Here is an 11584-nt window from a genome sequence, read left to right on the forward strand (position 1 = left end):
CCTACTGTTACCCCTCTTGCCCTGGGCCACAGTGATTTCACAAGGGCTAACTGGAAGGGAATCCGTCATCAGTGGCAAGAGGGCCTTGCACACTCCCTCTCTTCTTCGGCGTTTGGCTCTGTCCGAACTTTTAATGGCCCCTGCCCTTGGGCTCGCCATCCCAACAGCTCGGTGGACGTTGTACTGACTTGCCTTCGAGTCGGGCATTCGCGAATGGTGGCTCATCTATATCGCCTTCGGATGACGGACTCTCCATACTGCCAGTGGTGTCCCTCACAGCTTGAGACGGTGGAACACTTCCTGCTGTGGTGCCCACGTTATCACTCTGCACGGACTACTCTCCGTGCGGCCTTGCGCACACTTGGGGTGAACACTTTCACTCTACCTGTCCTCCTCAACGGGGAGGGGTTTTGCCCTCTGGACCATCAGGAGATATTGGCTTGTTCCTGCTCCTTCCTGGTGGCTTCAGGACATATCAGAGACATATGATATTAGTCAAGACATTCTTCCACTTTGGTCGATATTCCCTCTCCTAGCACTGGACGGCCGGGCTCGATACGGCGTATGCTGTCAGTGGCCCTGAAGCCCCAACAGAAGAAGAAGAAGATTCATTCTGTAGTATTTAACATGTATTATGTTATTTATATCGTTTCTTATGTCATATTAGATCAATTGTGATAGGCAAATAAGCTGTAGTGTTGATATTAGCGTAATAATAAAGCATATTCTCCTGCTTCATGAGACTGAGCTCATGGCAACCGACAGTGGCTTCAAAGCCACCTTATCTTTAATGGATAATGTACTGTGTTGGTGCTTTACATAATGAGAAGCATTTCTTTTATTCATTGGAAAAATGGCTAGGGCGAAAAGTACGCAGGTTAAAACAATAAATGGAGAAAAAGAAATTGGAATGACTTATGCAGCAAGTAGCGCCACCAAACAGTACCAGCAGGTTGGTGTGGCGACCCTGGAAATTTGAAATTATGCTAGCCAAAATAGTGCCGAATAACTGAAGGAACCGAATAACTGATTGCCGGATTTGTGATGGCGGACCTGTATTAGGAATGGAACTCCGTCATAAAGTGAGGAGAGGTTGTACAGTACACACAATACAGTGGACCCCCGGTTAATGATATTTTTTCATTCCAGAAGTATGTTCAGGTGCCAGTACTGACCGAATTTGTTCCCATAAGGAATATTGTGAAGTAGATTAGTCCATTTCAGAACCCCAAACATACACGTACAAACGCACTTACATAAATACACTTACATAATTGGTCGCATTTGGAGGTGATCGTTAAGCGGGGGTCCACTGTACTTACCTTAAAATATTTATTGTAGGAAGTTTGAATAAATAAAGAATTAGTATACAGTGGACCCCCGCATACCGTTAGCATCACATAACGTTAAATCCGCATACCGATACATTTTATCGCTAAGATTTTGCCTCGCATACCGCTAAAAAACCCGCTCAACGCTATTCATCCGAGACGCGTCTAATGTGCGGCCTGAGCCAGCCTCACATGTTCCACCGGTGGCATTGTTTACCAGCCAGCCTCCACGGTAACATCCAAGCATACAATCGGAACATTTCGTATTATTACAGTGTTTTTGGTGATTTTATCTGCAAAATAAGTGACCATGGGCCCCAAGAAAGCTTCTAGTGCCAACCCTGTGGTCAAAAGGGTGAGAAATATTATCGAAATACTGTGGTACCATGGTCAACTGCTGATGCTGCTGCTGCTGTAGCACTGTCAGCTGCTGCTGCTGCTGCTGCTGTAGCACTGTCAGCTGCTGCTGCTGCTGTAGTACCGTCTGCTGCTGCTGTAGCACCGTCTGCTGCTGCTGTAGCACTGTCAGCTGCTGCTGTAGCACTGTCAGCTGCTGCTGCTGCTGTAGCACCGTCAGCTGCTGCTGCTGCTGTACCACCGTCAGCTGCTGCTGCTGCTGCTGTAGTACCGTCTGCTGCTGCTGTAGCACCATCTGCTGCTGTTGTAGCACTGTCAGCTGCTGCTGTAGCACTGTCAGCTGCTGCTGCTGCTGTAGCACCGTCAGCTGCTGTTGTAGCACTGTCAGCTGCTGCTGTAGCACTGTCAGCTGCTGCTGCTGCTGTAGCACTGTCAGCTGCTGCTGCTGCTGTAGCACTGTCAGCTGCTGCTGCTGCTGTAGCACTGTCAGCTGCTGCTGTAGCACTGTCAGCTGCTGCTGCTGCTGTAGCACCGTTGTTGGTGTGGCTTATTGAGAATACCAAGAAACAATTAACCCCAGAGGGTTAGCCACCCAGGATAACCCAAAAAAGTCAGTGTCATCGAAGACTGTCTAACTTATTTTCATTGGGGTCCTTAATCTTGTCTCCCAGGATGCAACCCACACCAGTCGACTAACACCCAGGTGAACAGGGAAAAATGCCTGGAACTAGTGCTCATATTGGTGAATTTAAAGCCAGCAAAGGTTGGTTTGAGAGATTTAAGAATCATAGTGGCATACACAGTGTGATAAGGCCTGTTCTGGAAGAAAATGCCAAACAGGACCTACAGTACTCAGGAGGAAAAGGCACTCCCAGGACACAGTGTCTCATCAGTCATTGCTGCATCTTCAATAAAGGTAAGTGTCATTTATTCTTCATTTAGTAGAGTAGTACATGCACAATATATATTGTGCATGTACTACTCTACTATTGTGCATGTATCCTTCTCTTTGTGTGTAGGAAAATGTATATTTCATGTGGTAAAATTTTTTTTTCTCATACTTTTGGGTGTCTTGCCCAGGGCAAGAGGGGTAACAGTAGGAAGTGTGTGCGCGAGGGAGGCATAACACCGAGCAGTTCGACAGAGTTATGAAGAGGATATGGATAATATGGAATGTACCGAATGTATCCTTAGATGCGCGCACACTGGCTGGCTTGTAAACACTGCCACACACGGGGCAGTTCAGGCCACACGTGGACACGTCTCGTATGAATCACATCGCATACCGGGTTTTGTAACGGGAACCGAGGCAAATTTTTGGCGATATAATGCATCGGCTACCGGATTTATCAGATACCGATAGCATCGTGAACCGGGGGTCCTCTGTACTCATAAATTCTAGCGGCTTCAAATCAAGCAGGAGAAAGCTGGTAGGCCCACATGTGAGAGAATGGGTCTGTGTGATCAGTGTGCACCATATAAAAAAATCCTGCATCACGCAGTGCATAATGAGAAAAAAAAAAACTCCGACCATTTTTTTTAATTAAAATGCTGACTTTGTGGTTTATTTTCATATAGTATTTATGGTTGTATTCTCGTTTTCTTGGTCTCATTTGATAAAATGGAAAACATTTTATAGAAATAGAGGTGATTTTGATTGGTTTTATTATGAAAAGAACCTTGAAATGGAGCTCAAAGTAGGGGAAATGTTTGATTATTGCCCATGTTCCAAAGTAAACCAGTGATGTCATTTTCCAATAAATGTCCAAGTAGCCATTCTAATATGCAGTCATGAATGGTTTGACATTGTTTATACAATTTTTACAATATTGCAGTAGTCTGCATAACAGTAAATCTTCTATTTTTTGAATAAAAATAAAAATTCAAAATAGAAAGCAAGAGTAATATCAGAGGGGCCTGGAGACGTGACTGATGAACAAAGAAAATGTTATTTTAGAGCCAGGAATGTCTGCATTGTTAATTCTGGACCCTATTTTGAAATTGTCATATTTAATTTTCATGAAATTGGCCAAATTGCCAATTTCTGACCACGTTATTTGGTAGTTGAAATCAGTAAATGTTCAGTTTCTTGTACTCATTTGATAGAAAAAATGGAGTTCTAAAGAAATAGTTATGAGTTTGGTCGACTGGAACAATGGAATTAGCCGAAAATAGGGCTCAAAGTAGGCGAAATCAACGATTCGTAAATATCGCTGAGGTCGCTAACATTGTGAGAGCGTAATTCCATCAGTTTTCCATCAAATTTCGTTCTTTTGGTGTCATTACAATCGGGAAAAGATTCTCTATCATTTCATAAGGAAAATAATTTTTTTTTTTCAGAAATTTTGTGACACCAGGAGACACCTCAGGATTGGGGGTTGTGACAGTCAAGGGGTTAAAGGAAGCTGTGTGTGCAAGGGTCCTGGACTTCCAGCAAGTATATTTGAGCGTATTAGGAGTGAGTGGAGACAAATGGTTTTTAAGACTTGACGTGCTGTTGGAGTGTGAGCAAGGTAACATTTATGAAGGGATTCAAAGAAACTGGTTAGCCAGACTTGAGTCCTGGAGTTGAAAAGTACAGTGCCTGTGCTGTAAAGCATGGCCCTCCTGTATATTGCCCTGCTTCTCCACAGACACTAATTTAACAAATAATTTACTATTGTAAAAAATTCTGGTGGGGGTAATCATTGCCATTATGCATTCTTCCCTCTAATGCCATTATCAAACTACCGTATTTTCCGGCACATAAGGTGCGCTTTTTTTTCACAGTCTTGGAAAATCAGCCCGCACTTCATATGCTCAAGGTGAGGGTCAAGGGTAGACTTTGTGTTACACTTTAGCAGTTTACTAACGTTACGTTACAACTGCTTACAGACATCGTCTTATATGATAATGAGCCTTATATGCCAGGAAATACTTTAATTATCATAATTTTTATTTCGACCCTGATGGCATACCTCTATACAAAATCTAAATACATTAATTATTGCATTATTAATATTAAGCTTAAGTTTGCCCAAAATGCTCTACATACGAAGGGGCTTTCTGCATGCACACCTAAATGTCACCATCTCTGTACAAACATTGTATCATGATGAGATAAAGAATCTTTAATCTTTAATTCTTTCAGATCGCAAGTACGAGACGTTGATTTTACCAATATGTACAGTGTATATGGCATGCCAGTACCCTTTCACATCTCAATGATCAAGAACATATCACAGAGCGTGGAGGGCGACTACACTTACCTGCGTATCAACTTCTTCCATCCGGGTTCCAGCATCGGCAAGAGTGACGGTGTATTTCCCAACCCAGATGCTGTCTTCCTCAAAGAAGTGTAGGTATCTACAAATCATACCTAAACAAAAAATTTTTATTTCTTATGCTGTATAAAATTGTAGTTTACATGTAATAAAATACAGGGCTTACTCATACAGTAGGTTAGGTTCCTGGCTACTGTAGGGCCCCACTTGTACACTAGGTTAGGTTCCCAGCTACTGTAAGGCCATGCTTATACTGCAGGTTAGGTTCTGGGCTTCTGCTGTAAAGTGAAAATCACTGTAAAGTGAATTACTTTTAAATGCATATAAAAGCCTGATATGTTTACACTGTCATATATTAAGTGTGCAATAGTGTTAAGCCTAAAAAATGCACATACAGTACACACATTACTTACCTTAAAATATTTTCATCCTTAGCTTATAGTGAGTGGTTTATATATTTATTATAGCAAGCATGAATAAATAAAGGGTAATTGAAAACCACTGCATTAGCAAAACACTGCAAAGTGAAGCACTGTAAAGTAAGGCCCTCCTGTCTTGTCAAACACAAGTCACTAACATGCGATGCAATTAAGGTAGACTAATACTAATGCTTACACTACTTAAGACTAGACATGGGCATTAAGTGATACAATTTTAAGTATGTATTATTACAGAAAAGAAACGTAGTAAAAATAGTGCAAATATAAGTCGTCTTTTTTTTTTTTTCAATGCACCGGCCATATCCCACCGAGGCAGGGTGGCCCAAAAAGAAAAACGTTTCTCTTTACCAATTTAATAATACATACAGGAGGTGTTACAAGCACCTTGCTTCCAGCATGTTAGTCACCTCTTACGTATTAAAAATAGTACAAATATAAGTCGTCGTCTTTTTTTTTTTAAATGCACCGGCCATATCCCACCGAGGCAGGGTGGCCCAAAAAGAAAAACGTCTCTTTACCAATTTAATAATACATACAGGAGAAGGTGTTACAAGCACCTTGCTTCCAGCATGTTAGTCACCTCTTACGACACTCATGGCTTACAGAGGAAGAATTCTGCTTCACTTCCCATGGCTTACAGAGGAAGAATTCTGCTTCACTTCCCATGGCTTACAGAGGAAGAATTCTGCTTCACTTCCCCATGGAGACAAATACTATATGGCTTCTTTCAACAAATCGGCCATATCCCATCAACAAGTATAAGTCTTTCTTTCTTTCAACACACCGTCCGTATCCCACCGAGGTGGGGTGGCCCAAAAGGAAAAACGAAAGTTTCTCCTTTTACATGTAGTAATTGTACAGGAGAAGGGGTTACTAGCCCTTTGCTCCTGGCATTTTAGTCGCCTCTTACAACACGCATGGCTTACGGAGGAAGGATTCTGGTCCATTTCCCCATGGAGACAAGAGGAAATAAACAAGAACAAGAACTAGAAAGAAAATAGAAGAAAACCCAGAGGGGTATGTATATATATGCTTGTACATATATGTGTAGTGTGACCTAAGTGTAAGTAGAAGTAGCAAGACGTACTTGAAATCTTGCATGTTTATGAGACAGACAAAAGACACCAGCAATCCTACCATCATGTAAAACAATTACAGTGTATTAATAACCTCCCTGGGCGGTTGCTGTCTACCAACCTACTACCTAGGAACAAGTATAAGTATGTATTAATAATTTACTCCATGGGGAAGTGGAACAGAATTTTTCCTCCATAAGACGTGTGTTATCAGAGGCGACTGGAATGCTGAGAATAAGGTGATAATAACATCTGTATACATTGCTAAATTTAAAAAAGATAAACTTTCATTTTTCTTTTTAGGTCACCCTGCCTCAGTAGGAGATGGCCAGTTTGTTGAAAAATCTATGTATTTAATATTTTAAACTTATTCAGTGATTTTGAGTTAATTGGGATTTCTTTAGTAGTTTCTAACTGGTTCAGTGATTTCAGGCTGTGGAATGATTATAAAAGATGGTGAAGAAACAGAGAGTAGTTAGATGAATTAATTTTGTTTTTGTATAGATGAGTTGGTTTTGTTTGGTATATCATAGTGTTGGTGTAGTTAGGTTTGGCAGATGAGGTGATTTTTAATTATAGCTTTAAACTGATTAGCAGAGAGGAGGAGACCTTTTGCTTAGAATTTTTATATGCATAATACAGTGTAACTCTGCTGAGGAGGGGTTATTGAGGTGGTTTGGCCATTTAGAGAGGATGGAGTAAAATAGGATGACTTGGAGGGTGTATAAATCTGTAGTGGAGGGGAGGAAGGGTAGGGGTCATCCTAGGAAAGGATGGAGGGAGTGGGTAAAAGAGGTTTTGTGTGCAAGGGGCTTGGACATACAGCAGGCATGTGTGTGTGTGTGTGTGTGTGTGTGTGTGTGTGTTAGATGGGAGTGGTTTGAGGCAAATGGTTTTTAGAACTTGACAAGCTGTTGGAGTGTGAGCAGGGTAATATTTTGTGAAGGGATTCAGGGAAACCAGTTAGCCAGACTTGAGTCTTGGAGGTGGGAAGTACAATGCTTGCACTTTAAAGTTTGGGATTTTGGCTGTTTGGAGTGACATCTAAACTGTCATACCTGTGCACCTCTGGGAAGACAGTGATAGTGTGAATGATGGTCAAAGTGTTTATTTTTCAGGTCACCCTGCCTTGGTGGGAGATGGCCTTGGTATTAAAAAAAAATTTTACCCCCTACTGGGGTGCTTTTCTACTGAAGAGAACCCCAGAAAGGGGTCAAGATATACATATCAATTAATCTTTTGAGTTTGTGTCTCCATGTAGGTTACTGTTGAGCACTGACAAGTGTTCATAACTCTTCATATAATAAAGTACAGTGGTCCCTCAATTATCGTCCTTAATCTGTTCCTGGAAGTGGGACTATTATCGAAATAGACGATTTTCGAATAAATTTTTCCCATAAGAAATAATATAAATCCAATTAATTCGTTCCTGACACCCAGAAGTATTAAAACAAAAAATTTTTTTTTTACATGAAATATAGATATGGTACATAAACAATACACTGGGACATGATGAATGAAACATTAACAGCATAACACTTACCTTTATTGGCGATTCTTCTTAGTGTATGGAAGACTGGAGAAGGAGAGACATTGAATTACTATTTGGAAGGAGAATCCCCTTCCATCAACACCTCAGCTACCAAGTGCTTTTCTGGGGTTACTTCTCTTCTCTGTTTCTTAATGCCACTAGGACCACCTTGAGAGTCACTGGAGTCCTGTCTCACAAAAAAACTGTCCAGAGAGCTCTGTTTTTGGCATCTCTTTAAAACTTCCCTAAAATGGGCCAAGACTCTGTCACTGTACATGTTGCCAACATGGCTTACAACATCCTTCTCAGGGTGATGTTTCTCCACAAATCTTTCCATCTTACCCCACATTTCAAAAATCTCCTTAATTTCTGAAGAAGGCACCTTCTTCCATGGGCCAACAGGCCTCTCTCCTCTTCCTCCTCCTCCTCTGCAGCAAGATTCTGAGCTGCCTTATCACACTGTGTATGCCAGTACGCTTCTTAAATCTCTCAAACCAGCCTTTGCTGGCCTTAAATTCACTCACATCACCACTAGTTGCAGGCAATTTCTTTACCAAATCGTCATGCAACTGCCTAGCCTTTTCACAAATAAGCGATGTCATAAGACTATCTCCTGCTAATTGTTTCTCGTTTATTCACACCAATAATACCTTCTCAACATCTTCAAGTACTGGTGATCTCATTTTTGTCAGCATATTTACCCCCTTTGCAACAACAGCTTCCTTGATTTCCTTTTTCTTGGCTGGTTAATATCTGAGGAAGAATAGGCTAATAATGATACATAGTGAGATTGTTGGTGTTTAAATTTAAACTGACTAGAAAATGTGTATCTACAAAAACACTTCAAGTACACTGCAAAAACATTACAAAAACACTATAAAGATACTGCACAAACATTACATAAGCACTACAAAAGCATTGCAGAAAACTACAGTAAGTCCTCGACTTAAAAACACATTAAGAATCTTCTGTATTATGTATAATATCATTATTGTGTATATCATTATTATATCATTATTGTGTATATCATTATTATATATTATTATACACAATTCATGAGGTTCCCAATGTGTTTGTAAGTCAAGGACTTGCTGTATAAGAGTACTGCAAAAACATTACATAAATACAGTGGACCCCCGCATAACGATTACCTCCGAATGTGACCAATTATGTAAGTGTATTTATGTAAGTGCGTTTGTACGTGTATGTTTGGGGGTCTGAAATGGACTAATCTACTTCACAATATTTCTTATGGGAACAAATTTGGTCAGTACTGGCACCTGAACATACTTCTGGAGTGAAAAAATATCGTTAACCGGGGGTCCAATGTACTACAAAAACACTGCAAAAAAACACTATAAAAACAGTATGGCCAGTTTATTTGCTGTTGTGTCATGGTAATTTGTTTGGACAGGACGTACCATAGTACAAACACTAAGGAACCCGGGGAACTGTCCGCTCCATCCTCCAACCTCAACACAGCGTTCCGACTCATTAACCCGTAAACGGTCCAAGCAGATCTACGTTCACATGTGTAGTGCTACAAAAGTAGATCTACGTTTTCTTTACATATTTTCAAATATAACCCAAAAAAAGTAGATCTACTTTTTTTACATACTTTTAAATGTTGAAAAAACATATATATATACGTTTGGACCGTTTACGGGTTAAGGAGGTGCAGAAAAAATTCAAGACTCGGGAAGCCGAGGAGAAGGAAAAGGAAGATCTGGTCAAACAAGACACACTCATTGTATCAAACAACAAGTCGAACCCTAAGTTGAAGGACCTGTATATTCGTCCAAACATTGTCCAGAAGAGAATTAATGGCACTTTGGAAGCACATACGAATGGTTTCAGGTGAGTGGCAATTTTTCCAGAGGTTTTTTAAATGGCAAATGCACTTTCTCTTTTGTTTTTCTTTTTAGGTCACCCTGCCTCAGTGGGAAATGGCTGGTGTATTGAAGCAAAAATGCCCTTTCTGGCCAGAGATTCTGCTCAATCATAGAAAGTTCTATTATGATTGAAACTGTTGAAATGGAGGGCTTTCTGGATCTACTTGTCCTTGCCCACAACTTTTTGAACCTTAATAATAATAATATCTTTACTTCTACAAATGCATGTTCGAGGTATAGAAGCCAAGCTGACATCAATGACTTACTACTGTACTATATAGAAAGCTCCTTGTTATGCAGAGCATTTCCTACAAATTACCGTATTTCGCGGGTTATTAGACGCATTTTTTTTCCATAAAATGTTTCCAAAAACCAGCCTGCATCCTATAAACTGAAGGTCAGTGACAGGAGCTATAACTTTGGGCTGTAGCTCTCCCAGTTACGTCCAATGTCAAGCCATTGAAACTAAAACAAGTCTTATAAGCCGCAAAATACAGTAGGTCAGTTTTGTCCCAGGATGTGACCCACACCAGTTGACTAATACCCAGGTACCCATTTTACTGGTGAGTGAACAGGGAAGCTAGAGCTTTGCCTACCAGGCCATGGGCCACCTTCTTGAAACTTGTGTAGAGTTGCATCTCTGAGGAGGTTATTGGAAACTTCAAAATGGTGGCATTTTTGATGGGACTCCAAGGAGGTTTTACCAAGTTTCCCTGTTATCTCTGTCATTGAGATAGGAGAGAGAGAGCAGCACAATACCAGAGGAAGCACTGGCCTCAGGCCATGGGCCACCTTCTAGAAACTTTTGTAGGGTTTCCTCAGAGATGCACTCTTTATGGTACATCTTATAGATAATAACCTTACCTCTGTCATCTCATCAGTTACCTGGCATTGCTATGTTGATGACCTTCAGAGGAAGTCCAACTAGGTTCAGCCTTCCATACTCTCTTGCTATATATGCACCCCTCTCTTTCCTGCTGGTTTCATATTAATAGTTTACAATACTGACATGAGAGGTTGTTGAGGTGGTTTGGTCATTTAGAGAAGATAGGGCAAAATAGGATGACTTGGAGGGTGTATAAATCTGTAGTGGATGGAAGGAGGGGTAGGGGTTGTCTAGGAGAGGTTGAAAGGAGGGGGTAAAGGAGATTTTGTGTGAGAGGGGCTTGGACATACAGCAGGCATGTGTGGGCATGTTAGATGGGAATGGAGGCAAATGATTTTTGGGACTTGATAAACAGTTGGAGTGCAAGTAGGGTAATATTTTATGAAGGGATTCAGGGAAACCGGTTAACCAGACTTGAGTCCTGGAGGTGGGAAGTACATTGCCTGCACTCTAAAAGAGGAGTTTGGGATATTGGCTGTTTGGAGTAACATCTAAACTGTCATACCTGTGCACCTCTGGAAGACAGTGGTAGTATGAATGATGGTGAAAGTGTTTCTTTGGGTCACTGCCTCAGTGGGAGACGACCAGCATGTTAACAAAAAAATAATTTTTATACAGGATAAAGTTAATAAGCAAAGTGAATTAGATATGTCATGTAAGTTCGTTATATAGTATACACATTGTATGACTTAAAACTAAATGGATTTTATTGAACTTTTGTCTTAGCTCTTTATTTTTCTATTTAGTGTGTAAAGGTAGAAAGTTGAAAGTGAACATAGACAAGAGTGAGGTGATGAGGGTATCAAAT

General features: G+C 40.7%; 1 protein-coding gene across 9 annotated transcripts in view; it reads left to right on the forward strand.

The window, feature by feature from the left end:
- Positions 1-3272: 3272 nt before the first annotated feature.
- LOC128703472 (FH1/FH2 domain-containing protein 3) overlaps positions 3273-11584 on the forward strand; it is a 46348-nt gene continuing 38036 nt past the window's right edge. For 3 of the 9 annotated variants that reach the window (XM_070081071.1, XM_070081074.1, XM_070081075.1), the window contains exons 1-2: positions 3278-5025; positions 9413-9855. The gene's annotated coding sequence lies outside the window, so the exon portion shown is untranslated. Of the gene's footprint in view, positions 5026-9412; positions 9856-11584 lie in introns of all 9 variants that reach the window. The other 6 variants (XM_070081076.1, XM_070081077.1, XM_070081070.1 and 3 more) reach the window with 4 other exon arrangements.

The sequence above is a fragment of the Cherax quadricarinatus genome, unplaced genomic scaffold, assembly GCF_038502225.1.
Source record: "Cherax quadricarinatus isolate ZL_2023a unplaced genomic scaffold, ASM3850222v1 Contig1616, whole genome shotgun sequence".
Lineage (NCBI taxonomy): Eukaryota > Metazoa > Arthropoda > Malacostraca > Decapoda > Parastacidae > Cherax > Cherax quadricarinatus.